Source organism: Macaca fascicularis, chromosome 10 (genome assembly GCF_037993035.2).
Source record: "Macaca fascicularis isolate 582-1 chromosome 10, T2T-MFA8v1.1".
Classification (NCBI taxonomy): domain Eukaryota; kingdom Metazoa; phylum Chordata; class Mammalia; order Primates; family Cercopithecidae; genus Macaca; species Macaca fascicularis.
This window is the reverse complement of record NC_088384.1, coordinates 42,770,853-42,794,852: the sequence shown is the minus strand read 5'-3', so window position 1 is coordinate 42,794,852 and position 24,000 is coordinate 42,770,853.

The window sequence follows — 24,000 nt, the reverse complement described above, 5'->3', positions numbered from 1 at the left end:
AGGAAATATTCTCCGATAACAAAGAGAAAGAAGCTTTCTGAGAAACTTCTTTGTGTTCTGTGAAATCATCTCACAGAGTTACAGCTTTCCCCTCAAGAAGCCGTTCGCTAAGACAGTTCTTGTGGAATTGGTAAAGTGATGTTTGGAAGCCCATAGAGGGCTATGTTGAAAAAGGAAATATCCTCAGATGAAATCTGGAAAGAAGCTTTCTGAGAAACTGCTCAGTGTTTTGTTAATTCATCTCACAGAGTTACATCTGTATTTCGTGTATCTCTTTGCTAGCCTTATTTCTGAGGAATCTGAGAACAGATATTTCGGATCCCTTTGAAGACTATAGGGCCGAAGGAAATATCCTCCAATAACAAAGAGAAAGAAGCTTTCTGAGAAACTTCTTTGTGTTCTGTGAAATCATCTCACACAGTTACAGCTTTTCCCTCAAGAAGCCTTTCGCTAAGACACTTCTTGTGGAATTGGCAAAGTGATATTTGGAAGCCCATTGAGGGCTATGGTGAAAAAGGAAATATCCTCAGATGAAATCTGGAAAGAAGCTTCCTGAGAAACTGCTTGGTTTTCTGTTAATTCATCTCAAAGAGTTACATCTGTATTTCGTGGATCTCTTTGCTTGCCTTATTTCTGTGGAATCTGAGAACAGATATTTCGGATCCCTTTGAAGACTATAGGGCCAAAGGAAATATCCTCCGATAACCAAGAGAAAGAAGCTTTCTGAGAAACTTCTTTGTGTTCTGTGAAATCATCTCACAGAGTTACAGCTTTTCCCCCACGAAGCCTTTCGCTAAGACAGTTCTTTGGAATTGGCAAAGTGATATTTGGAAGCCCATAGAGGGCTATGGTGAAAAAGGAAATATCCTCAGATGAAATCTGGAAAGAAGCTTTCTGAGAAACTGCTTGGTGTTCTGTTAATTCATCCCTCAGAGTTACATCTGTATTTCGTGGATCTCTTTGCTAGCCTTATTTCTGTGGAATCTGAGAACAGATATTTCGGATCCCTTTGAAGACTATAGGGCCAAAGGAAATATCCTCCGATAACAAAGAGAAAGAAGCTTTCTGAGAAACTTCTCTGTGTTCTCTGAAATCATCTCACAGAGTTACAGCTTTCCCCTCAAGAAGCCGTTCGCTAAGACAGTTCTTGTGGAATTGGCAAAGTGATATTTGGAAGCCCATAGAGGGCTATGGTGAAAAGGGAAATATCCTCAGATGAAATCTGGAAAGAAGCTTTCTGAGAAACTGCTTGGTGTTCTGTTAATTCATCTCACAGAGTTACATCTGTATTTCGTGGATATCTTTGCTAGTCTTATTTCTGAGGAATCTGAGAACAGATAATTCGGATCCCCTGAAGACTATAGGGCCGAAGGAAATATCCTCCGATAACAAAGAAAAAGAAGCTTTCTGAGAAACTTCTTTGTGTTCTGTGAAATCAGCTCACAGAGTTACAGCTTTCCCCTCAAGAAGCCTTTCGCTGAGACACTTCTTGATTGGCAAAGTGATATTTGGAAGCCCATAGAGGGCTACGGTGAAAAAGGAAATATCCTCAGATGAAATCTGGAAAGAAGCTTTCTGAGAAACTGCTTGGTGTTCTGTTAATTCATCTCACAGAGTTACATCTGTATTTCGTGGATCTCTTTGCTAGCCTTATTTCTGTGGAATCTGAGAACAGATATTTCGGATCCCTTTGAAGACCAAAGGTCCATGGAAATATCCTCCGATAAGAAAGAGAAAGAAGCTTTCTGAGAAACTTCTTTGTTTTCTGTGAAATCATCTCACAGAGTTACAGCTTTGCCCTCAAGAACCCTTTCGCTAAGACACTTCTTGTGGAATTGGCAAAGTGATATTTGGAAGCCCATAGAGGGCTATGGTGAAAAAGGAAATATCCTCAGATGAAATCTGGAAAGAAGCTTTCTGAGAAACTGGTTGGTGTTCTCTTAATTCATCTCACAGAGTTACATCTATATTTCGTGGATCTCTTTGCTAGCCTTATTTCTGTGGAAACTGAGAACAGATATTTCGGATCCCTTTGAAATATATAGGGCCAAAGGAAATATCCTCAGATTACAAAGAGAAAGAAGCTTTCTGAGAAACTTCTTTGTGTTATGTGAAATCATCTCACAGAGTTACAGCTTTCCCCTCAAGAAGCCTTTCGCTAAGACAGTTCTTGTGGAATTGGCAAAGTGATACTTGGAAGCCCATAGTGGGCTATGGTGAAAAAGGAAATATCCTCAGATGAAATCTGGAAGGAAGCATTCTGAGAAACTGCTTGGTGTTCTGTTAATTCATCTCTCAGAGTTACATCTGTATTTCGTGGATCTCTTTGCTAGCCTTATTTCTGTGGAATCTGAGAACAGATATTTCGGATCCCTTTGAAGACTATAGGGCCAAAGGAAATATCCACCGATAACAAAGTGAAAGAATCTTTCTGAGAAACTTCTTTGTGTTCTGTGAAATCATCTCACAGAGTTACAACTTTCCCCACAAGAAGCCGTTCGCTAAGACAGTTCTTGTGGAATTGGCAAAGTGATATTTTGAAGCCCATAGAGGGCTATTGTGAAAAAGGAAATATCCTCAGATGAAATCTAAAAAGAAGCTTTCAGAGAAACTGCTCAGTGTTCGGTTAATTCATCTCACAGAGCTACATCTGTATTTCGTGGATCTCTTTGCTAGCCTTATTTCTGAGGAATCTGAGAACAGATATTTCGGAACCCTTTGAAGACTATAGGGCCAGAGGAAATATCCTCCTATAACAAAGAAAAAGAAGCTTTCTGAGAAACTTCTTTGTGTTCTGTGAAATCATCTCACAGAGTTACAGCTTTCCCCTCAAGAAGCCTTTTGCTAAGACACTTCTTCTGGAGTTGGCAAAGTGATATTTGGAAGCCCATAGAGGGCTATGGTGAAAAAGGAAATATCCTCAGATGAAATCGGGAAAGAAGCTTTCTGAGAAACTGCTTGGTGTTCTGTTAATTCACCTCAGAGAGTTACATCAGTATTTCGTGGATCTCTTTGCTAGCCTTATTTCTGAGGAATCTGAGAACAGATATTTCGGATCCCTTTGAAGACTATAGGGCCGAAGGAAATATCCTCTGATAACAAAGAGAAAGAAGCTTTCTGAGAAACTTCTTTGTGTTCTGTGAAATCAGCTCACAGAGTTACAGCTTTCCCCTCTAGAAGCCTTTCGCTAACACACTTCTTGTGGAATTGGCAAAGTGATATTTGGAAGCCCATAGAGGGCTACGGTGAAAAAGGAAATATCCTCAGATGAAATCTGGAAAGAAGCTTTCTGAGAAACTGCTTGGTGTTCTGTTAATTCATCTCAAAGAGTTACATCTGTATTTCGTGGATCTCTTTGCTAGCCTTATTTCTGTGGAATCTGAGAACAGATATTTCGGATCCCTTTGAAGACCAAAGGCCCAAGGATATATCCTCCGATAACAAAGAGAAAGAAGCTTTCTGAGAAACTTCTTTGTGTTCTCTGAAATCATCTCACAGAGTTACAGCTTTCCCCTCAAGAAGCCGTTCGCTAAGACAGTTCTTGTGGAATTGGCAAAGTGATATTTGGAAGCCCATAGAGGGCTATAGTGAAAAGGGAAATATCCTCAGATGAAATCTGGAAAGAAGCTTTCTGAGAAACTGCTTGGTGTTCTGTAAATTCATCTCACAGAGATACATCTGTATTTCGTGGGTCTCTTTTCTAGCCTTATTTCTGTGGATTCTGAGAACAGATATTTCTTATCCCTTTAAAGACTATAGGGCCAAAGTAAATATCCTCCGATAACAAAGAGAAAGAAGCTCTCTGAGAAACTTCTTTGTGTTCTGTGAAATCATCTCACAGAGTTACAGCTTTTCCCTCAAGAAGCCTTTCGCTAAGACACTTCTTGTGGAATTGGCAAAGTGATATTTGGAAGCCCATTGAGGGCTATTGTGAAAAAGGAAATATCCTCAGATGAAATCTGGAAAGAAGCTTTCTGAGAAACCGCTTGGTTTTCTGTTAAGTCATCTCAAAGAGTTACATCTGTATTTCGTGGATCTCTTTGCTTGCCTTATTTCTGTGGAATCTGAGAACAGATATTTCGGATGCCTTTGAAGACTACAGGGCCAAAGGATATATCCTCCGATAACAAAGAGAAAGAAGCTTTCTGAGAAACTTCTTTGTGTTCTGTGAAATCACCTCACAGATTTACAGCTTTCCCCTCAGGAAGCCTTTCGCTAAGACACTTCTTGTGGAATTGCCAAAGTGATATTTGAAAGCCCATAGTGGGCTATGGTGAAAAAGGAAATATACTCAGATGAAATCTGGAAAGAAGCTTTCTGAGAAACTGCTTGGTGTTCTGTTAATTCATCTCACAGAGTTACACCTGTATTTCCTGGATCTCTTTGCTAGCCTTATTTCTGTGGAATCTGAGAACAGATATTTCCGATCCCTCTGAAGACTCTAGGGCCAAAGGAAATATTCTCCAATAACAAAGAGAAAGAAGCTTTTTGAGAAACTTCTTTGTGTTCTTTGAAATCTTCTCACAGAGTTACAGCTTTCCCCTCAAGAATCCGTTCGCTAAGACATTTCTTGTGGAATTGGTAAAGTGATATTTGGAAGCCCATAGAGGGCTATGTTGAAAAAGGAAATATCCTCAGATGAAATCTGGAAAGAAGCTTTCTGAGAAACTGCTCAGTGTTCTGTTAATTCATCTCACAGAGTTACATCTGTATTTCGTGGATCTCTTTGCTAGCCTTATTTCTGAGGAATCTGAGAACAGATATTTCGGATCCCTTTAAAGACTATAGGGCCAAAGGAAATATCCTCTGATAACAAAGAGAAAGAAGTTTTCTGAGAAACTTCTTTGTGTTCTGTGAAATCATCTCAGAGAGTTACAGCTTTCCCCTCAAGAAGCCTTTCGCTAAGACAGTTCTTGTGGAATTGGCAAAGTGATATTTGGAAGCCCATAGAGGGCTATGCTGAAAAGGGAAATATCCTCAGATGAAATCGGGAAAGAAGCTTTCTGAGAAACTTCTTAGTGTTCTGTTAATTCATCTCTCAGAGTTACATCTGTATTTCGTGGATCTCTTTGCTAGCCTTATTTCTGTGGAATCTGAGAACAGATATTTCGGATCCCTTTGAAGACAATAGGGGCAAAGGAAATATCCTCCAATTACAAAGAGATAGAAGCTTTCTGAGAAATTACTTTGTGTTCTTTGAAATCATCTCACAGAGTTACAGCTTTCCCCTCAAGAAGCCTTTCGCTAAGACACTTCTTGTGGAATTGGCAAACTGATATTTGGAAGCCCATAGAGGGCTATGGTGAAAAAGGAAATATCCTCAGATGAAATCTGGAAAGAAGCTTTCTGAGAAACTGCTTGGTGTTCTGTTAATTCATCTCACAGAGTTACATCTGTATTTCGTGGATCTCTTTGCTAGCCTTATTTCTGAGGAATCTGAGAACAGATATTTCGGAACCATTTGAAGACTACAGGGCCAAAGGAAATATCCTCCGATAACAAAGAAAAAGAAGCTTTCAGAGAAACTTCTTTATGTTCTGTGAAATCATCTCACAGAGTTACAGCTTTCCCCTCAAGAAGCCTTTCGCTAAGACACTTCTTGTGGATTTGGCAAAGTGATATTTGGAAGCCCATAGAGGGCTATGGTGAAAAAGGAAATATCCTCAGATGATATCTGGAAAGAAGCTTTCTGAGAAACTGCTTGGTGTTCTGTTAATTCATCTCACAAAGTTGCATCTGTATTTTGTGGATCTCCTTTCTAGCCTAATTTCTGTGGAATCTGAGAACAGATATTTCGGATCCCTTTGAAAACCACAGGCCCAAGGAAATATCCTCCGATAACAAAGAGAAAGAAGCTTTCTGAGAAACTTCTTTGTGTTCTGTGAAATCATCTCACAGACTTACAGCTTTCCCCTCAAGAAGCCTTTCGCTAAGACACTTCTTGTGCAATTGGCAAAGTGATATTTGGAAGCCCATAGTGGGCTATGGTGAAAAAGGAAATATCCTCAGATGAAATCTGGAAAGAAGCTTTCTGAGAAACTGCTTGGTGTTCCGTTAATTCATCTCACAGAGTTACATCTGTATTTCGTGGATCTCTTCGCTAACCTTATTTCTGTGGAATCTGAGAACAGATAATTCGGATCCCTTTGAGGCTATAGGGCCAAAGGAAATATCCTCCGATAACAAAGAGAAAGAAGCTTTCTGAGAAACTTCTTTGTGTTCTGTGAAATCATCTCAAAGAGTTACAGCTTTGCCCTAAGAAGCCTTTCGTTAAGACACTTCTTGTGGAATTGGCAAAGTGATATTTGGAAGCCCATAGAGGGCTATGGTGAAAAAGGAAATATCCTCAGATGAAATCTGGAAAGAAGTTTTTGAGAAACTACTTGGTGTTCTGTTAATTCATCTCCCAGAGTTACATCTGTATTTCGTGGATCTCTTTGCTAGCCTTATTTCTGTGGAATCTGAGAACAGATATTTCGGATCCCTTTGAAGACTACAGGGCCAAAGGAAATATCCTACGATAACAAAGGAAAGAACCTTTCTGAGAAACTTCGTTGTGTTCTGTGAAATCATCTCACAGAGTTACAGCTTTCCCCTCAAGAATCCTTTCGCTAAGACATTTATTTTGGAATTGGCAATGTGATATTTGAAAGCCCATAGAGGGCTATGGTGAAAAATGAAATATCCTCAGATGAAATCTGGAAAGAAGCTTTCTGAGAAACTGCTTGGTGTTCTGTAAATTCATCTCACAGAGATACATCTGTATTTCGTGGATCTCTTTGCTAGCCTTATTTCTGTGGATTCTGAGAACAGATATTTCGGATCCCTTTAAAGTCTATAGGGCCAAAGGAAATATCCTCCGATAACAAAGAGAAAGAATCTTTCTGAGAAACTTCTTTGCGTTCTGAGAAATCATCTCACAGAGTTACAGCTTTCACCTCAAGAAGCCTTTCGCTAAGACAGTTCTTGTGGAATTGGCAAAGTGATATTTTGAAGCCCATAGAGGGCTATAGTGAAAAAGGAAATATCCTCAGATGAAATCTGGAAAGAAGCTTTCTGAGAAACTGCTTATGGTTCGGTTAATTCATCTCACAGAGTTACATCTGTATTTCGTGGATCTCTTTGCTAGCATTATTTCTGTGGAATCTGAAAACAGATATTTTGAATCCCTTTTAAGACTATAGGGCCAAAGGAAATATCCTCCGATAACAAAGAGAAAGAAGCTTTCTGAGAAATTTCTTTGTGTTCTGTGGAATCATCTCACAGAGTTACAGCTTTCCCCTCAAGAAGCCTTTCGCTAAGACAGTTCTTGTGGAATTGGCAAAGTGATATTTGGAAGCCCATAGAGGGCTATGGTGAAAAAGGAAATATCCTCAGATGAAATCTGGAAAGAAGCTTTCTGAGAAACTGCTTAGTGTTCTGTTCATTCATCTCACAGTTACATCTGTTTTTCGTGGATCTCTTTGCTAGCCTTATTTCTGAGGAATCTGAGAACAGGTATTTCAGATCCCATTGAAGACTATAGGGCCAAAGGAAATATCCTCCTATAACAAAGGGAAAGAAGCTTTCTAAGAAACTTCTTTGTGTTCTGTGAAATCATCTCACAGAGTTACAGCTTTCCCCTCAAGAAGCCTTTCGCTAAGACAGTTCTTGTGGAATTGGCAAAGTGATATTTGGAAACCCATAGAGGGCTATGGTGAAAAAGGAAATATCCTCAGATGAAATCTGGAAAGAAGCTTTCTGAGAACCTGCTTAGTGTTCTGTTCATTCATCTCACAGTTACATCTGTTTTTCGTGGATCTCTTTGGTAGCCTTATTTCTGAGGAATCTGAGAACAGGTATTTCAGATCCCATTTAAGACTATAGGGCCAAAGGAAATATCCTCCTATAACAAAGAGAAAGAAGCTTTCTAAGAAACTTCTTTGTGTTCTGTGAAATCATCTCACAGAGTTACAGCTTTCCCGTCAAGAAGCCTTTCGCTAAGACAGTTCTTGTGGAATTGGCAAAGTGATATTTGGAAACCCATACAGGGCTATGGTGAAAAAGGAAATATCCTCAGATGAAATCTGGAAAGAAGCTTTCTGAGAAACTGCTTGGTGTTCTGTTAATTCATCCCTCAGAGTTACATCTGTATTTCCTGGATCTCTTTGCTAGCCTTCTTTCTGTGGAATCTGAGAACAGATATTTCGGATCCCTTTGAAGACTATAGGCCAAAGGAAATATCATCCGATAAGAAAGAGAAAGAAGCTTTCTGAGAAAATTCTTTGTGATCTGTGAAATCATCTCACAGAGTTACAGCTTTCCCCTCAAGAAGCCGTTCGCTAAGACAGTTCTTGTGGAATTGGCAAAGTGATATTTGGAAGGCCATAGAGGGCTATGGTGAAAAGTGAAATAGCCTCAGATGAAATCTGGAAAGAAGCTTTCTGAGAAACTATTCAGTGTTCTGATTATTCATCTCACAGAGTTACATCTGTATTTCGTGGATCTCTTTGCTAGCCTTATTTCTGTGGAATCTGAGAAGAGATATTTCGGATCCCTTTGAAGACTATAGGGCCAAAGGAAATATCCTCCGATAACAAAGAGAAAGAAGCTTTCTGAGAAACTTCTTTGTGTTCTCTGAAATCATCTCACAGAATTACAGCTTTCCCCTCAAGAAGCCTTTCGCTAAGACACTTCTTGTGGAATTGGCAAAGTGATATTTGGAAGCCCATAGAGGGCTATGGTGAAAAAGGAAATATCCTCAGATGAAATCTGGAAAGAAGCTTTCTGAGAAACTGCTTGGTGTTCTGTTAATTCATCTCACAGAGTTACACCTGTATTTCCTGGATCTCTTTGCTAGCCTTATTTCTGTGGAATCTGAGAACAGATATTTCCGATCCCTTTGAAGAATCTAGGGCCAAAGGAAATATTCTCCAATAACAAAGAGAAAGAAGCTTTTTGAGAAACTTCTTTGTGTTCTTTGAAATCTTCTCACAGAGTTACAGCTTTCCCCTCAAGAATCCGTTCGCTAAGACATTTCTTGTGGAATTGGTAAAGTGATATTTGGAAGCCCATAGAGGGCTATGTTGAAAAAGGAAATATCCTCAGATGAAATCTGGAAAGAAGCTTTCTGAGAAACTGCTCAGTGTTCTGTTAATTCATCTCACAGAGTTACATCTGTATTTCGTGGATCTCTTTGCTAGCCTTATTTCTGAGGAATCTGAGAACAGATATTTCGGATCCCTTTAAAGACTATAGGGCCAAAGGAAATATCCTCTGATAACAAAGAGAAAGAAGTTTTCTGAGAAACTTCTTTGTGTTCTGTGAAATCATCTCACAGAGTTACAGCTTTCCCCTCAAGAAGCCTTTCGCTAAGACAGTTCTTGTGGAATTGGCAAAGTGATATTTGGAAGCCCATAGAGGGCTATGCTGAAAAGGGAAATATCCTCAGATGAAATCTGGAAAGAAGCTTTCTGAGAAACTTCTTAGTGTTCTGTTAATTCATCTCTCAGAGTTACATCTCTTTTTCGTGGATCTCTTTGCTAGCCTTATTTCTGTGGAATCTGAGAACAGATATTTCGGATCCCTTTGAAGACAATAGGGGCAAAGGAAATATCCTCCAATTACAAAGAGATAGAAGCTTTCTGAGAAATTACTTTGTGTTCTTTGAAATCATCTCACAGAGTTACAGCTTTCCCCTCAAGAAGCCTTTCGCTAAGACACTTCTTGTGGAATTGGCAAACTGATATTTGGAAGCCCATAGAGGGCTATGGTGAAAAAGGAAATATCCTCAGATGAAATCTGGAAAGAAGCTTTCTGAGAAACTGCTTGGTGTTCTGTTAATTCATCTCAGAGAGTTACATCTGTATTTCGTGGATCTCTTTGCTAGCCTTATTTCTGAGGAATCTGAGAACAGATATTTCGGAACCATTTGAAGACTACAGGGCCAAAGGAAATATCCTCCGATAACAAAGAAAAAGAAGCTTTCAGAGAAACTTCTTTATGTTCTGTGAAATCATCTCACAGAGTTACAGCTTTCCCCTCAAGAAGCCTTTCGCTAAGACACTTCTTGTGGATTTGGCAAAGTGATATTTGGAAGCCCATAGAGGGCTATGGTGAAAAAGGAAATATCCTCAGATGATATCTGGAAAGAAGCTTTCTGAGAAACTGCTTGGTGTTCTGTTAATTCATCTCACAAAGTTGCATCTGTATTTTGTGGATCTCCTTTCTAGCCTAATTTCTGTGGAATCTGAGAACAGATATTTCGGATCCCTTTGAAAACCAAAGGCCCAAGGAAATATCCTCCGATAACAAAGAGAAAGAAGCTTTCTGAGAAACTTCTTTGTGTTCTGTGAAATCATCTCACAGACTTACAGCTTTCCCTCAAGAAGCCTTTCGCTAAGACACTTCTTGTGCAATTGGCAAAGTGATATTTGGAAGCCCATAGTGGGCTATGGTGAAAAAGGAAATATCCTCAGATGAAATCTGGAAAGAAGCTTTCTGAGAAACTGCTTGGTGTTCTGTTAATTCATCTCACAGAGTTACATCTGTATTTCGTGGATCTCTTCGCTAACCTTATTTCTGTGGAATCTGAGAACAGATAATTCGGATCCCTTTGAGGCTATAGGGCCAAAGGAAATATCCTCCGATAACAAAGAGAAAGAAGCTTTCTGAGAAACTTCTTTGTGTTCTGTGAAATCATCTCAAAGAGTTACAGCTTTGCCCTAAGAAGCCTTTCGTTAAGACACTTCTTGTGGAATTGGCAAAGTGATATTTGGAAGCCCATAGAGGGCTATGGTGAAAAAGGAAATATCCTCAGATGAAATCTGGAAAGAAGCTTTTTGAGAAACTACTTGGTGTTCTGTTAATTCATCTCCCAGAGTTACATCTGTATTTCGTGGATCTCTTTGCTAGCCTTATTTCTGTGGAATCTGAGAACAGATATTTCGGATCCCTTTGAAGACTATAGAGCCAAAGTAAATATCCTCCGATAACAAAGAGAAAGAAGCTTTCTGAGAAAATTCTTTGTTTTCTGTGAAATCATCGCACAGAGTTACAGCTTTCCCCTAAAGAAGCCTTTCGCTAAGACAGTTCTTGTGGAATTGGCAAAGTGATATTTGGAAGCCCTTAGAGGGCTATGGTGAAAAAGGAAGTATCCTCAGATGAAATCTGGAAAGAAGCTTTCTGAGAAACTGCTTAGTGTTCTGTTAATTCATCTCACAGAGTTACATCTGTATTTCGTGGATCTCTTTGCTAGCCTTATTTCTGTGGAATCTGAGAACAGATATTTCGGATCCCTTTGAAGACTACAGGGCCAAAGGAAATATCCTCCGATAACAAGAGAAAGAAGCTTTCTGAGAAACTTCGTTGTGTTCTGTGAAATCATCTCACAGAGTTACAGCTTTCCCCTCAAGAATCCTTTCGCTAAGACATTTATTTTGGAATTGGCAATGTGATATTTGAAAGCCCATAGAGGGCTATGGTGAAAAATGAAATATCCTCAGATGAAATCTGGAAAGAAGCTTTCTGAGAAACTGCTTCGTGTTCTGTAAATTCATCTCACAGAGATACATCTGTATTTCGTGGATCTCTTTGCTAGCCTTATTTCTGTGGATTCTGAGAACAGATATTTCGGATCCCTTTAAAGTCTATAGGGCCAAAGGAAATATCCTCCGATAACAAAGAGAAAGAATCTTTCTGAGAAACTTCTTTGCGTTCTGAGAAATCATCTCACAGAGTTACAGCTTTCCCCTCAAGAAGCCTTTCGCTAAGACAGTTCTTGTGGAATTGGCAAAGTGATATTTTGAAGCCCATAGAGGGCTATAGTGAAAAAGGAAATATCCTCAGATGAAATCTGGAAAGAAGCTTTCTGAGAAACTGCTTATGGTTCGGTTAATTCATCTCACAGAGTTACATCTGTATTTCGTGGATCTCTTTGCTAGCATTATTTCTGTGGAATCTGAAAACAGATATTTTGGATCCCTTTTAAGACTATAGGGCCAAAGGAAATATCCTCCGATAACAAAGAGAAAGAAGCTTTCTGAGAAATTTCTTTGTGTTCTGTGGAATCATCTCACAGAGTTACAGCTTTCCCCTCAAGAAGCCTTTCGCTAAGACAGTTCTTGTGGAATTGGCAAAGTGATATTTGGAAGCCCATAGAGGGCTATGGTGAAAAAGGAAATATCCTCAGATGAAATCTGGAAAGAAGCTTTCTGAGAAACTGCTTAGTGTTCTGTTCATTCATCTCACAGTTACATCTGTTTTTCGTGGATCTCTTTGCTAGCCTTATTTCTGAGGAATCTGAGAACAGGTATTTCAGATCCCATTGAAGACTATAGGGCCAAAGGAAATATCCTCCTATAACAAAGGGAAAGAAGCTTTCTAAGAAACTTCTTTGTGTTCTGTGAAATCATCTCACAGAGTTACAGCTTTCACCTCAAGAAGCCTTTCGCTAAGACAGTTCTTGTGGAATTGGCAAAGTGATATTTGGAAGCCCATAGAGGGCTATGGTGAAAAAGGAAATATCCTCAGATGAAATCTGGAAAGAAGCTTTCTGAGAAACTGCTTGGTGTTCTGTTAATTCATCCCTCAGAGTTACATCTGTATTTCCTGGATCTCTTTGCTAGCCTTCTTTCTGTGGAATCTGAGAACAGATATTTCGGATCCCTTTGAAGACTATAGGGCCAATGGAAATATCCTCCGATAACAAAGAGAAAGAAGCTTTCTGAGAAACTTCTTTGTGATCTGTGAAATCATCTCACAGAGTTACAGCTTTCCCCTCAAGAAGCCGTTCGCTAAGACAGTTCTTGTGGAATTGGCAAAGTGATATTTGGAATGCCGTAGAGGGCTATGATGAAAAGGGAAATATCCTCAGATGAAATCTGGAAAGAAGCTTTCTGAGAAACTGCTCAGTGTTCTGATTATTCTTCTAACAGAGTTACATCTGTATTTCGGGGATCTCTTTGCTAGCCTTATTTCTGTGGAATCTGAGAACAGATATTTCGGATCCCTTTGAAGGCTATAGGGCCAAAGGAAATATCCTCCGATAAAAAAGAGAAAGAAGCTTTCTGAGAAACTTCTTTGTGTTCTGTGAAATCATCTCACAGAATTACAGCTTTCCCCTCAAGAAGCCTTTCGCTAAGACACTTCTTGTGGAATTGGCAAAGTGATATTTGGAAGCCCATAGAGGGCTATGGTGAAAAAGGAAATATCCTCAGATGAAATCTGGAAAGAAGCTTTCTGAGAAACTGCTTGGTGTTCTGTTAGTTCATCTCACAGAGTTACATCTGTACTTCGTGGATCTCTTTGCTAGCCTTATTTCTGTGGAGTCTGAGAACAGATATTTCAGGTCCCTTTGAAGACTATAGGGCCAAAGGAAATATCCTCCGATAACAAAGAGAAAGAAGCTTTCTCAGAAAATTCTTTGTGTTCTGTGAAATCATCTCACAGAGTTACAGCTTTCCCCTCAAGAAGCCTTTCGCGAAGACAGTTCTTGTGGTATTGGAAAAGTGATATTTGGAAGCGCATAGAGGGCTATGGTGAAAAAGGAAATATCCTCAGATGAAATCTGGAAAGAAGCTTTCTGAGAAACTGCTCGGTGTTCTGTTAATTCACCTCTTTGAGTTACATCTGTATTTCATGGATTTCTTTGCTAGCCTTATTTCTGTGGAATCTGAGAACAGATATTTCTGATCCCTCTGAAGACAGTAGGGTCAAAGGAAATATTCTCCGATAACAAAGAGAAAGAATCTTTCTGAGAAACTTCTATGTGTTCTGTGAAATCATCTCAAAGAGTTACAGCTTTCCCCTCAAGAAGCCGTTGCGCTGAGACAGTTCTTGTGGAATTGGCAAAGTGATATTCGAAGCCCATAGAGGGCTATGGTGAAAAAGGAAATATCCTCAGATGAAATCTGGAAAGAAGCTTTCTGAGAAACTGCTCAGTGTTCTGTTAATTCATCTCACAGAGTTACATCTGTATTTCGTGGATCTCTTTGCTAGCCTTATTTCTGAGTAATCTGAGAACAGATATTTCGGATCCCTTTGAAGACTATAGGGCCAAAGGAAATATCCTCCGATAACAAAGAGAAAGAAGCTTTCTGAGAAACTTCTTTGTGATCTTTGAAATAATCTCACAGAGTTACAGCTTTCCCCTCAAGAAGCCGTTCGCTAAGACAGTTCTTGTGGAATTGGCAAAGTGATATTTGGAAGGCCATAGAGGGCTATGGTGAAAAGTGAAATATCCTCAGATGAAATCTGGAAAGAAGCTTTCTGAGAAACTGCTCAGTGTTCTGATTATTCATCTCACAGAGTTACATCTGTATTTCGTGGATCTCTTTGCTAGCCTTATTTCTGTGGAATCTGAGAACAGATATTTCGTATCCCTTTGAAGACTATAGGGCCAAAGGAAATATCCTCCGATAACAAAGAGAAAGAAGCTTTCTGAGAAACTTCTTTGTGTTCTCTGAAATCATCTCACAGAATTACAGCTTTCCCCTCAAGAAGCCTTTCGCTAAGACACTTCTTGTGGAATTGGCAAAGTGATATTTGGAAGCCCATAGAGGGCTACGGTGAAAAAGGAAATATCCTCAGATGAAATCTGGAAAGAAGCTTTCTGAGAAACTGCTTGGTGTTCTGTTAATTCATCTCACAGAGTTACATCTGTATTTCGTGGATCTCTTTGCTAGCCTTATTTCTGTGGAATCTGAGAACAGATATTTAGGATCCCTTTGAAGACAATAGGGCCAAAGGAAATATCCTCCGATAACAAAGAGAAAGAAGCTTTCTGAGAAACTTCTTTGTGTTCTGTGAAATCATCTCACAGAGTTACAGCTTTCCCCTCAAGAAGCCTTTCGCTAAGACAGTTCTTGTGGAATTGGAAAAGTGATATTTGGAAGCCCATAGAGGGCTATGGTGAAAATGGAAATATCCTCAGATGAAATCTGGAAAGAAGCTTTCTGAGAAACTGCTCGGTGTTCTGTTAATTCACCTCTCAGAGTTATATCTGTATTTCATGGATTTCTTTGCTAGCCTTATTTCTGTGGAATCTGAGAACAGATATTTCAGATCCCTTTGAAGACTGTAGGGCCAAAGGAAATATCCTCCGATAACAAAGAGAAAGAAGCTTTCTGAGAAACTTCTTTGTGTTCTGTGAAATCATCTCACAGAGTTACAGCTTTCCCCTCAAGAAGCCTTTCGCTAAGACAGTTCTTGTGGAATTGGAAAAGTGATATTTGGAAGCCCATAGAGGGCTATGGTGAAAATGGAAATATCCTCAGATGAAATCTGGAAAAAAGCTTTCTGAGAAACTGCTCGGTGTTCTGTTAATTCACCTCTCAGAGTTATATCTGTATTTCATGGATTTCTTTGCCAGCCTTATTTCTGTGGTATCTGAGAACAGATATTTCAGATCCCTTTGAAGACTGTAGGGCCAAAGGAAATATTCTCCGATAACAAAGAGAAAGAAGCTTTCTGAGAAACTTCTTTGTGTTCTGTGAAATCATCTCACAGAGTTACAGCTTTCCCCTCAAGAAGCCGTTCGCTAAGACAGTTCTTGTGCTATTGGCAAAGTGATATTTGGAAGCCCATAGAGGGCTATGTTGAAAAAGGAAATATCCTCAGAAGAAATCGGTAAAAAAGCTTTCTGAGAAACTGCTCAGTGTTCTGTTAATTCATCTCACAGAGTTACATCTGTATTTCGTGGATCTCTTTGCTAGGCTTATTTCTGAGGAATCTGAGAACCGATATTTCGGATCCCTTTGAAGAGTATAGGGCCAAAGGAAATATCCTCCGATAACAAAGAGAAAGAAGCTTTCTGAGAAACTTCTTTGTGTTCGGTGAAATCATCTCACAGAGTTACAGCTTTCGCCTTAAGAAGCCTTTCGCTAAGACACATCTTGTGGAATTGGGAAAGTGATATTTGGAAGCCCATAGAGGGCTATGGTGAAAAAGGAAATATCCTCAGATGAAATCTGGAAAGAAGCATTCTGAGAAACTGATTGGTGTTCTGTTAATTCATCTCAAAGAGTTACATCTGTATTTCGTTAATCACTTTGCTAGCCTTATCTGTGGAATCTGAGAACAGATATTTCGGATCCCTTTGAAGACTATAGGGCCAAAGGAAATATCCTCCGATAACAAAGAGAAAGAAGCTTTCTGAGAAACTTCTTTGTGTTCTGTGAAATCATCTCACAGAGTTACATCTTTCCCCTCAAGAAGCCTTTCGCTAAGACAGTTCTTGTGGAATTGGCAAAGTGATATTTGGAAGCCCTTAGAGGGCTATAGTGAAAAAGGAAATATCCTCATATGAAATCTGGAAAGAAGCTTTCTGAGAATCTGCTTATGGTTCGGTTAATTCATCTCACAGAGTTACATCTGTGTTTCGTGGATCTCTTTGCTAGCATTATTTCTGTGGAATCTGAGAACAGATATTTTGGATCCCTTTGAAGACTATAGGGCCAAAGGAAATATCCTCCGATAACAAAGAGAAAGAAGCTTTCTGAGAAACTTCTTTGTGTTCTGTGGAATCATCTCACAGAGTAACAGCTTTCCCCTCAAGAAGCCTTTCGCTAAGACAGTTCTTGTGGAATTGGCAAAGTGATATTTGGAAACCCATAGAGGGCTATGGTGAAAAAGGAAATATCCTCAGATGAAATCTGGAAAGAAGCTTTCTGAGAAACTGCTTAGTGTTCTGTTCATTCATCTCACAGTTACATCTGTTTTTCGTGGATCTCTTTGCTAGCCTTATTTCTGAGGAATCTGAGAACAGGTATTTCAGATCCCATTTAAGACTATAGGGCCAAAGGAAATATCCTCCTATAACAAAGAGAAAGAAGCTTTCTAAGAAACTTCTTTGTGTTCTGTGAAATCATCTCACAGAGTTACAGCTTTCCCGTCAAGAAGCCTTTCGCTAAGACAGTTCTTGTGGAATTGGCAAAGTGATATTTGGAAACCCATACAGGGCTATGGTGAAAAAGGAAATATCCTCAGATGAAATCTGGAAAGAAGCTTTCTGAGAAACTGCTTGGTATTCTGTTAATTCATCCCTCAGAGTTACATCTGTATTTCCTGGATCTCTTTGCTAGCCTTCTTTCTGTGGAATCTGAGAACAGATATTTCGGATCCCTTTGAAGACTATAGGCCAAAGGAAATATCATCCGATAAGAAAGAGAAAGAAGCTTTCTGAGAAAATTCTTTGTGATCTGTGAAATCATCTCACAGAGTTACAGCTTTCCCCTCAAGAAGCCGTTCGCTAAGACAGTTCTTGTGGAATTGGCAAAGTGATATTTGGAAGGCCATAGAGGGCTATGGTGAAAAGTGAAATAGCCTCAGATGAAATCTGGAAAGAAGCTTTCTGAGAAACTATTCAGTGTTCTGATTATTCATCTCACAGAGTTACATCTGTATTTCGTGGATCTCTTTGCTAGCCTTATTTCTGTGGAATCTGAGAAGAGATATTTCGGATCCCTTTGAAGACTATAGGGCCAAAGGAAATATCCTCCGATAACAAAGAGAAAGAAGCTTTCTGAGAAACTTCTTTGTGTTTTCTGAAATCATCTCACAGAATTACAGCTTTCCCCTCAAGAAGCCTTTCGCTAAGACACTTCTTGTGGAATTGGCAAAGTGATATTTGGAAGCCCATAGAGGGCTATGGTGAAAAAGGAAATATCCTCAGATGAAATCTGGAAAGAAGCTTTCTGAGAAACTGCTTGGTGTTCTGTTAATTCATCTCACAGAGTTACATCTGTATTTCGTGGATCTCTTTGCTAGCCTTATTTCTGTGGAATCTGAGAACAGATATTTAGGATCCCTTTGAAGACAATAGGGCCAAAGGAAATATCCTCCGATAACAAAGAGAAAGAAGCTTTCTGAAAAAATTCTTTGTGTTCTGTGAAATCATCTCACAGAGTTACAGCTTTCCCATCAAGAAGCCTTTCGCTAAGACAGTTCTTGTGGAATTGGAAAAGTGATATTTGGAAGCCCATAGAGGGCTATGGTGAAAATGGAAATATCCTCAGATGAAATCTGGAAAGAAGCTTTCTGAGAAACTGCTCGGTGTTCTGTTAATTCACCTCTCAGAGTTATATCTGTATTTCATGGATTTCTTTGCTAGCCTTATTTCTGTGGAATCTGAGAACAGATATTTCTGATCCCTTTGAAGACTGTAGGGCCAAAGGAAATATTCTCCGATAACAAAGAGAAAGAAGCTTTCTGAGAAACTTCTTTGTGTTCTGTGAAATCATCTCACAGAGTTACAGCTTTCCCCTCAGAAGCCGTTCGCTAAGACAGTTCTTGTGCTATAGGCAAAGTGATATTTGGAAACCCATAGAGGGCTATGTTGAAAAAGGAAATATCCTCAGAAGAAATCGGTAAAAAAGCTTTCTGAGAAACTGCTCAGTGTTCTGTTAATTCATCTCACAGAGTTACAACTGTATTTCGTGGATCTCTTTGCTAGCCTTATTTCTGAGGAATCTGAGAACAGATATTTCGGATCCGTTTGAAGAGTATAGGGCCAAAGGAAATATCCTCCGATAACAAAGAGAAAGAAGCTTTCTGAGAAACTTCTTTGTGTTCGGTGAAATCATCTCACAGAGTTACAGCTTTCGCCTTAAGAAGCCTTTCGCTAAGACACTTCTTGTGGAATTGGCAAAGTGATATTTGGAAGCCCTTAGAGGGCTATGGTGAAAAAGGAAATATCCTCAGATGAAATCTGGAAAGAAGCTTTCTGAGAAACTGATTGGTGTTCTGTTAATTCATCTCAAAGAGTTACATCTGTATTTCGTGGATCTCTTTGCTAGCCTTATCTGTGGAATCTGAGAACAGATATTTCGGATCCCTTTGAAGACTATAGGGCCAAATGAAATATCCTCCGATAACAAAGAGAAAGAAGCTTTCTGAGAAACTTCTTTGTGTTCTGTGAAATCATCTCACAGAGTTACAGCTTTCCCCTCAAGAAGACTTTCGCTAAGACAGTTCTTGTGGAATTGGCAAAGTGATATTTGGAATCCCATAGTGGGCTATGGTGAAAAAGGAAATATCCTCAGATGAAATCTGGAAAGAAGCTTTCTGAGACACTGTTTGGTGTTCTGTTAATTCATCTCACAGAGTTACATCTGTATTTCGTGGATATCTTCGCTAGCCTTATTTCTGTGGAATCTGAGAACAGAAATTTCAGATCCCTTTGAAGACTATAGGGCCAAAGGAAATATCCTACGATAACAAGGAGAAAGAAGCTTTCTGAGAAACTTCTTTGTGTTCTGTGAAATCATCTCACAGAGTTACAGCTTTCCCCTGAAGAAGCCTTTCGCTAAGACAGTTCTTGTGGAATTGGCAAAGTGATATTTGGAAGCCCATAGAGGGCTATGGTGAAAAAGGAAATATCCTCAGATGAAATCTCGAAAGAAGCTTTCTGAGAAACTGCTTGGTGTTCTGTTAATTCATCTCACAGAGTTACATCTGTATTTCGTGGATCTTTTTGCTAGACTTATATCTGTGGAATCTGAGAACAGATATTTCGGAACCCTTTGAAGACAATAAGTCCAAAGGAAATATCCTCCGATAACAAAGAGAAAGAAGCTTTCTGAGAAACTTCTTGTTGTTCTGTGAAATCATCTCACAGAGTTACAGCTTTCCCCTCAAGAAGCCTTTCGCTAAGACAGTTCTTGTGAAATTGGAAAAGTGATATTTGGAAGCCCATAGAGGGCTATGGTGAAAAAGGAAATATCCTCAGATGAAATCTGGAAAGAAGCTTTCTGAGAAACTGCTCGGTGTTCTGCTAATTCACCTCTCAGAGTTATATCTGTATTTCATGGATTTCTTTGCTAGCCTTATTTCAGTGGAATCTGAGAACAGATATTTCTGATCCCTTTGAAGACTGAAGGGCCAAAAGAAATATTCTCCAATAACAAAGAGAAAGAAGCTTTCTGAGAAACTTCTTTGTGTTCTGTGAAATCATCTCACAGAGTTACAGCTTTCCCCTCAAGAAGCCGTTCGCTAAGACAGTTCTTGTGCTATTGGCAAAGAGATATTTGGAAGCCCATAGAGGGCTATGTTGAAAAAGGAAATATCCTCAGATGAAATCTGGAAAAAAGCTTTCTGAGAAACTGCTCAGTGTTCTGTTAATTCATCTCACAGAGTTACATCTGTATTTCGTGGATTTCTTTGCTAGGCTTATTTCTGAGGAATCTGAGAACAGATATTTCGGATCCCTTTAAAGAGTATAGGGCCAAAGGAAATATCCTCCGATAACAAAGAGTAAGAAGCTTTCTGAGAAACTTCTTTGTGTTCCGTGAAATCATCTCACAGAGTTACAGCTTTCCCCTTAAGAAGCCTTTCGCTAAGACACTTCTTGTGGAATTGGCAAAGTGATATTTGGAAGCCCATAGAGGGCTATGATGAAAAAGGAAATATCCTCAGATGAAATCTGGAAAGAAGCTTTCTGAGAAACTGATTGGTGTTCTGTTAATTCATCTCAAAGATTTACATCTGTATTTCGGGGATCTCTTTGGTAGCCTTATCTGTGGAATCTGAGAACAGCTATTTCGGATTCCTTTGAAGACTATAGGGCCAAAGGAAATATCCTCCAATAACAAAGAGAAAGAAGCTTTCTGAGAAACTTCTTTGTGTTCTGTGAAATCATCTCACAGAGTTACAGCTTTCCCCTCAAGAAGACTTTCGCTAAGACAGTTCTTGTGGAATTTGCAAAGTGATATTTGGAAGCCCATAGTGGGCTATGGTGAAAAAGGAAATATCCTCAGATGAAATCTGGAAAGAAGCTTTCTGAGACACTGCTTGGTGTTCTGTTAATTCATCTCACAGAGTTACATCTGTATTTCGTGGATCTCTTCGCTAGCCTTATTTCTGTGGAATCTGAGAACATATATTTCATATCCCTTTGAAGACTATAGGGCCAAAGGAAATATCCTACGATAAGAAAGAGAAAGAAGCTTTCTGAGAAACTTCTTTGTGTTCTGTGAAATCATCTCACAGAGTTACAGCTTTCCCCTCAAGAAGCCGTTCGCTAAGACATTTATTGTGGAATCGCTAAGTGATATTTGGAATGCCATAGAGGGCTATGGTGAAAAGGGAAATATCCTCAGATGAAATCTGGAAAGAAGCTTTCTGAGACACTGCTTGGTGTTCTGTTAATTCATCTCACAGAGTTACATCTGTATTTCGTGGATCTCTTCGCTACCCTTATTTCTGTGGAATCTGAGAACAGATATTTCGGATCCCTTTGAAGACTATAGGGCCAAAGGAAATATCCTCCGATAACAAATACAAAGAGGCTTTCTGAGAAACTTCTTTGTGTTCTGTGAAATCATCTCACAGAGGTACAGCATTCCTCTCAAGAAGTCTTTCGCTAAGATAGTTCTTGTGGAATTGGCAAAGTGATAATTGGAAGCCCATAGAAGACTATGGTGAAAAAGGAAATATCCTCAGATGAAATCTGGAAAGAAGCTTTCTGAAAAACTGCTTGGTGTTCTGTTAATTCATCTCACAAACTTACATCTGTATTTCGTGGATCTCTCTGCTGGCCTTATTTCTGTGGAATCTGAGAACAGATATTTCGGATCCCTTTGAAGACGATAGGTCCAAAGGAAATATCCTCCGATAACAAAGAGAAAGAAGCTTTCTGAGAAACTTCTTTGTGTTCTGTGAAATCATCTCACAGAGTTACAGCTTTCCCCTCAAGAAGCCTTTCGCTAAGACAGTTTTTGTGGAATTGTAAAATTGATATTTGGAAGTCCATAGAGGGCTACGGTGAAAAAGGAAATATCCTCAGATGAAATCTGGAAAGAAGCTTTCTGAGAAACTGCTTGGTGTTCTGTTAATTCATCTCTCAGAGTTACATCTGTATTTCGTGGATCTCTTTGCTAGCCTTATTTCTGTGGAATCTGAGAGCAGATATTTCGGATCCCTTTGAAGACTATAGGGCCAAAGGAAATATCCTCTGATAACAAAAAGAAAGAAGCTTTCTGAGAAACTTCTTTGTGTTCTGTGAAATCATCTCACAGAATTACAGCTTTCCCCTCAAGAAGCCTTTCGCTAAGACACTTCTTGTGGAATTGGCAAACTGATATTTGGAAGCCCATAGAGGGCTACGGTGAAAAAGGAAATATCCTCAGATGAAATCTGTAAAGAAGCTTTCTGAGACACTGCTTGGTGTTCTGTTAATTCATCTCACAGAGTTACATCTGTATTTCGTGGATCTCTTCGCTACCCTTATATCTGTGGAATCTGAGAACAGATATTTCGGATCCCTTTGAAGACACTAGGGCCAATGGAAATATCCTCCGATAACAAATAGAAAGAGGCTTTCTGAGAAACTTCTTTGTGTTCTGGGGAATCATCTCACAGAGGTACAGCATTCCTATCAAGAAGTCTTTCGCTAAGATAGTTCTTGTGGAATTGGCAAAGTGATAATTGGAAACCCATAGAAGACTGTGGTGAAAAAGGAAATATCCTCAGATGAAATCTGGAAAGAAGCTTTCTGAAAAACTGCTGGGTGTTCTGTTAATTCATCTCAAAGAGTTACATCTGTATTTCGTGGATCTCTTTGCTGGCCTTATTTCTGTGGAATCTGAGAACAGATATTTCGGATACCTTTGAAGACGATAGGGCCAAAGGAAGTATCCTCCGATAACAAAGAGAAAGAAACTTTCTGAGAAACTTCTTTGTGTTCTGTGAAATCATCTCACAGAGTTACAGCTTTCCCTTCAAGAAGCCTTTCGCTAAGACAGTTCTTGTGGAATTGGCAAAGTGATATTTGGAAGCCCATAGAGGGCTATGGTGAAAAAGGAAATATCCTCAGATGAAATCTGGAAAGAAGCTTTCAGAGAAACTGCTTGGTGTTCTGTTAATTCATCCCTCAGAGTTACATCTGTATTTCGTGGATCTCTTTGCTAGCCTTATTTCTGTGGAATCTGAGAACAGATATTTCGGATCCCTTTGAAGACTATAGGGCCAAAGGAAATATCCTTCGATAAAAAAGAGAAAGAAGCTTTCTGAGAAACTTCTTTGGGTTCTGTGAAATCATCTCACAGAGTTACAGCTTTCCCCTCAAGAAGCCGTTCGCTAAGACAGTTCTTGTGGAATTGGCAAAGTGATATTTGGAAGCCCATAGAGGGCTCTGGTGAAAAGGGAAATATCCTCAGATGAAATCTGGAAAGAAGTTTCTGAGAAACTGCTCAGTGTTCTGTTTATTCATCTCACAGAGTTATAACTGTATTTCGTGGATCTCTTTGCTAGCCTTATTTCTGTGGAATCTGAGAACAGATATTTCGGATCCCTTTGAAGACTACAGGGCCAAAGGAAATATCCTACGATAACAAAGGACAGAACCTTTCTGAGAAACTTCTTTGTGTTCTGTGAAATCATGTCACAGAGTTACAGCTTTCCCTCCAGAAGCCTTTCGCTAAGACAGTTCTAGTGGAATTGGCAAAGTGATATTTGGAATCCCATAGAGGGCAATGAAGAAAAAGGAAATATCCTCAGATGAAATCTGGAAAGAAGCTTTCTGAGAAACTGCTTGGTGTTCTGTTAATTCCTCTCACAGGGTTACATCTGTATTTCGTGGATCTCTTTGCTAGCCTTATTTCTGTGGAATCTGAGAACAGATATTTCGAATCCCTTTGAAGACTATGGGGCCAAAGGAAATATCCTCCGATAACAAAGAGAAAGAAGCTTTCTGAGAAACTTCTTTGTGTTCTGTGAAATCATCTCACAGAGTTACAGCTTTCCCCTCAAGAAGCTGTTCGCTAAGACAGTTCTTGTGGAATTAGCAAAGTGATATTTGGAAGCCCATAGAGTGCTATGGTGAAAAAGGAAATATCCTCTGATGAAATATGTAAAGAAGCTTTCTGAGAAACTGCTTGGTGTTCTGTTAATTCATCTCACAGAGTTACATCTGTATTTCGTGGATCTCTTTGCTAGCCTTATTATGTAGAATCTGAGAACAGATATTTCGGATCCCTTTGAAGACTATAGGGCCAAAGGGAATATCCTCCGATAACAAAGAGAAAG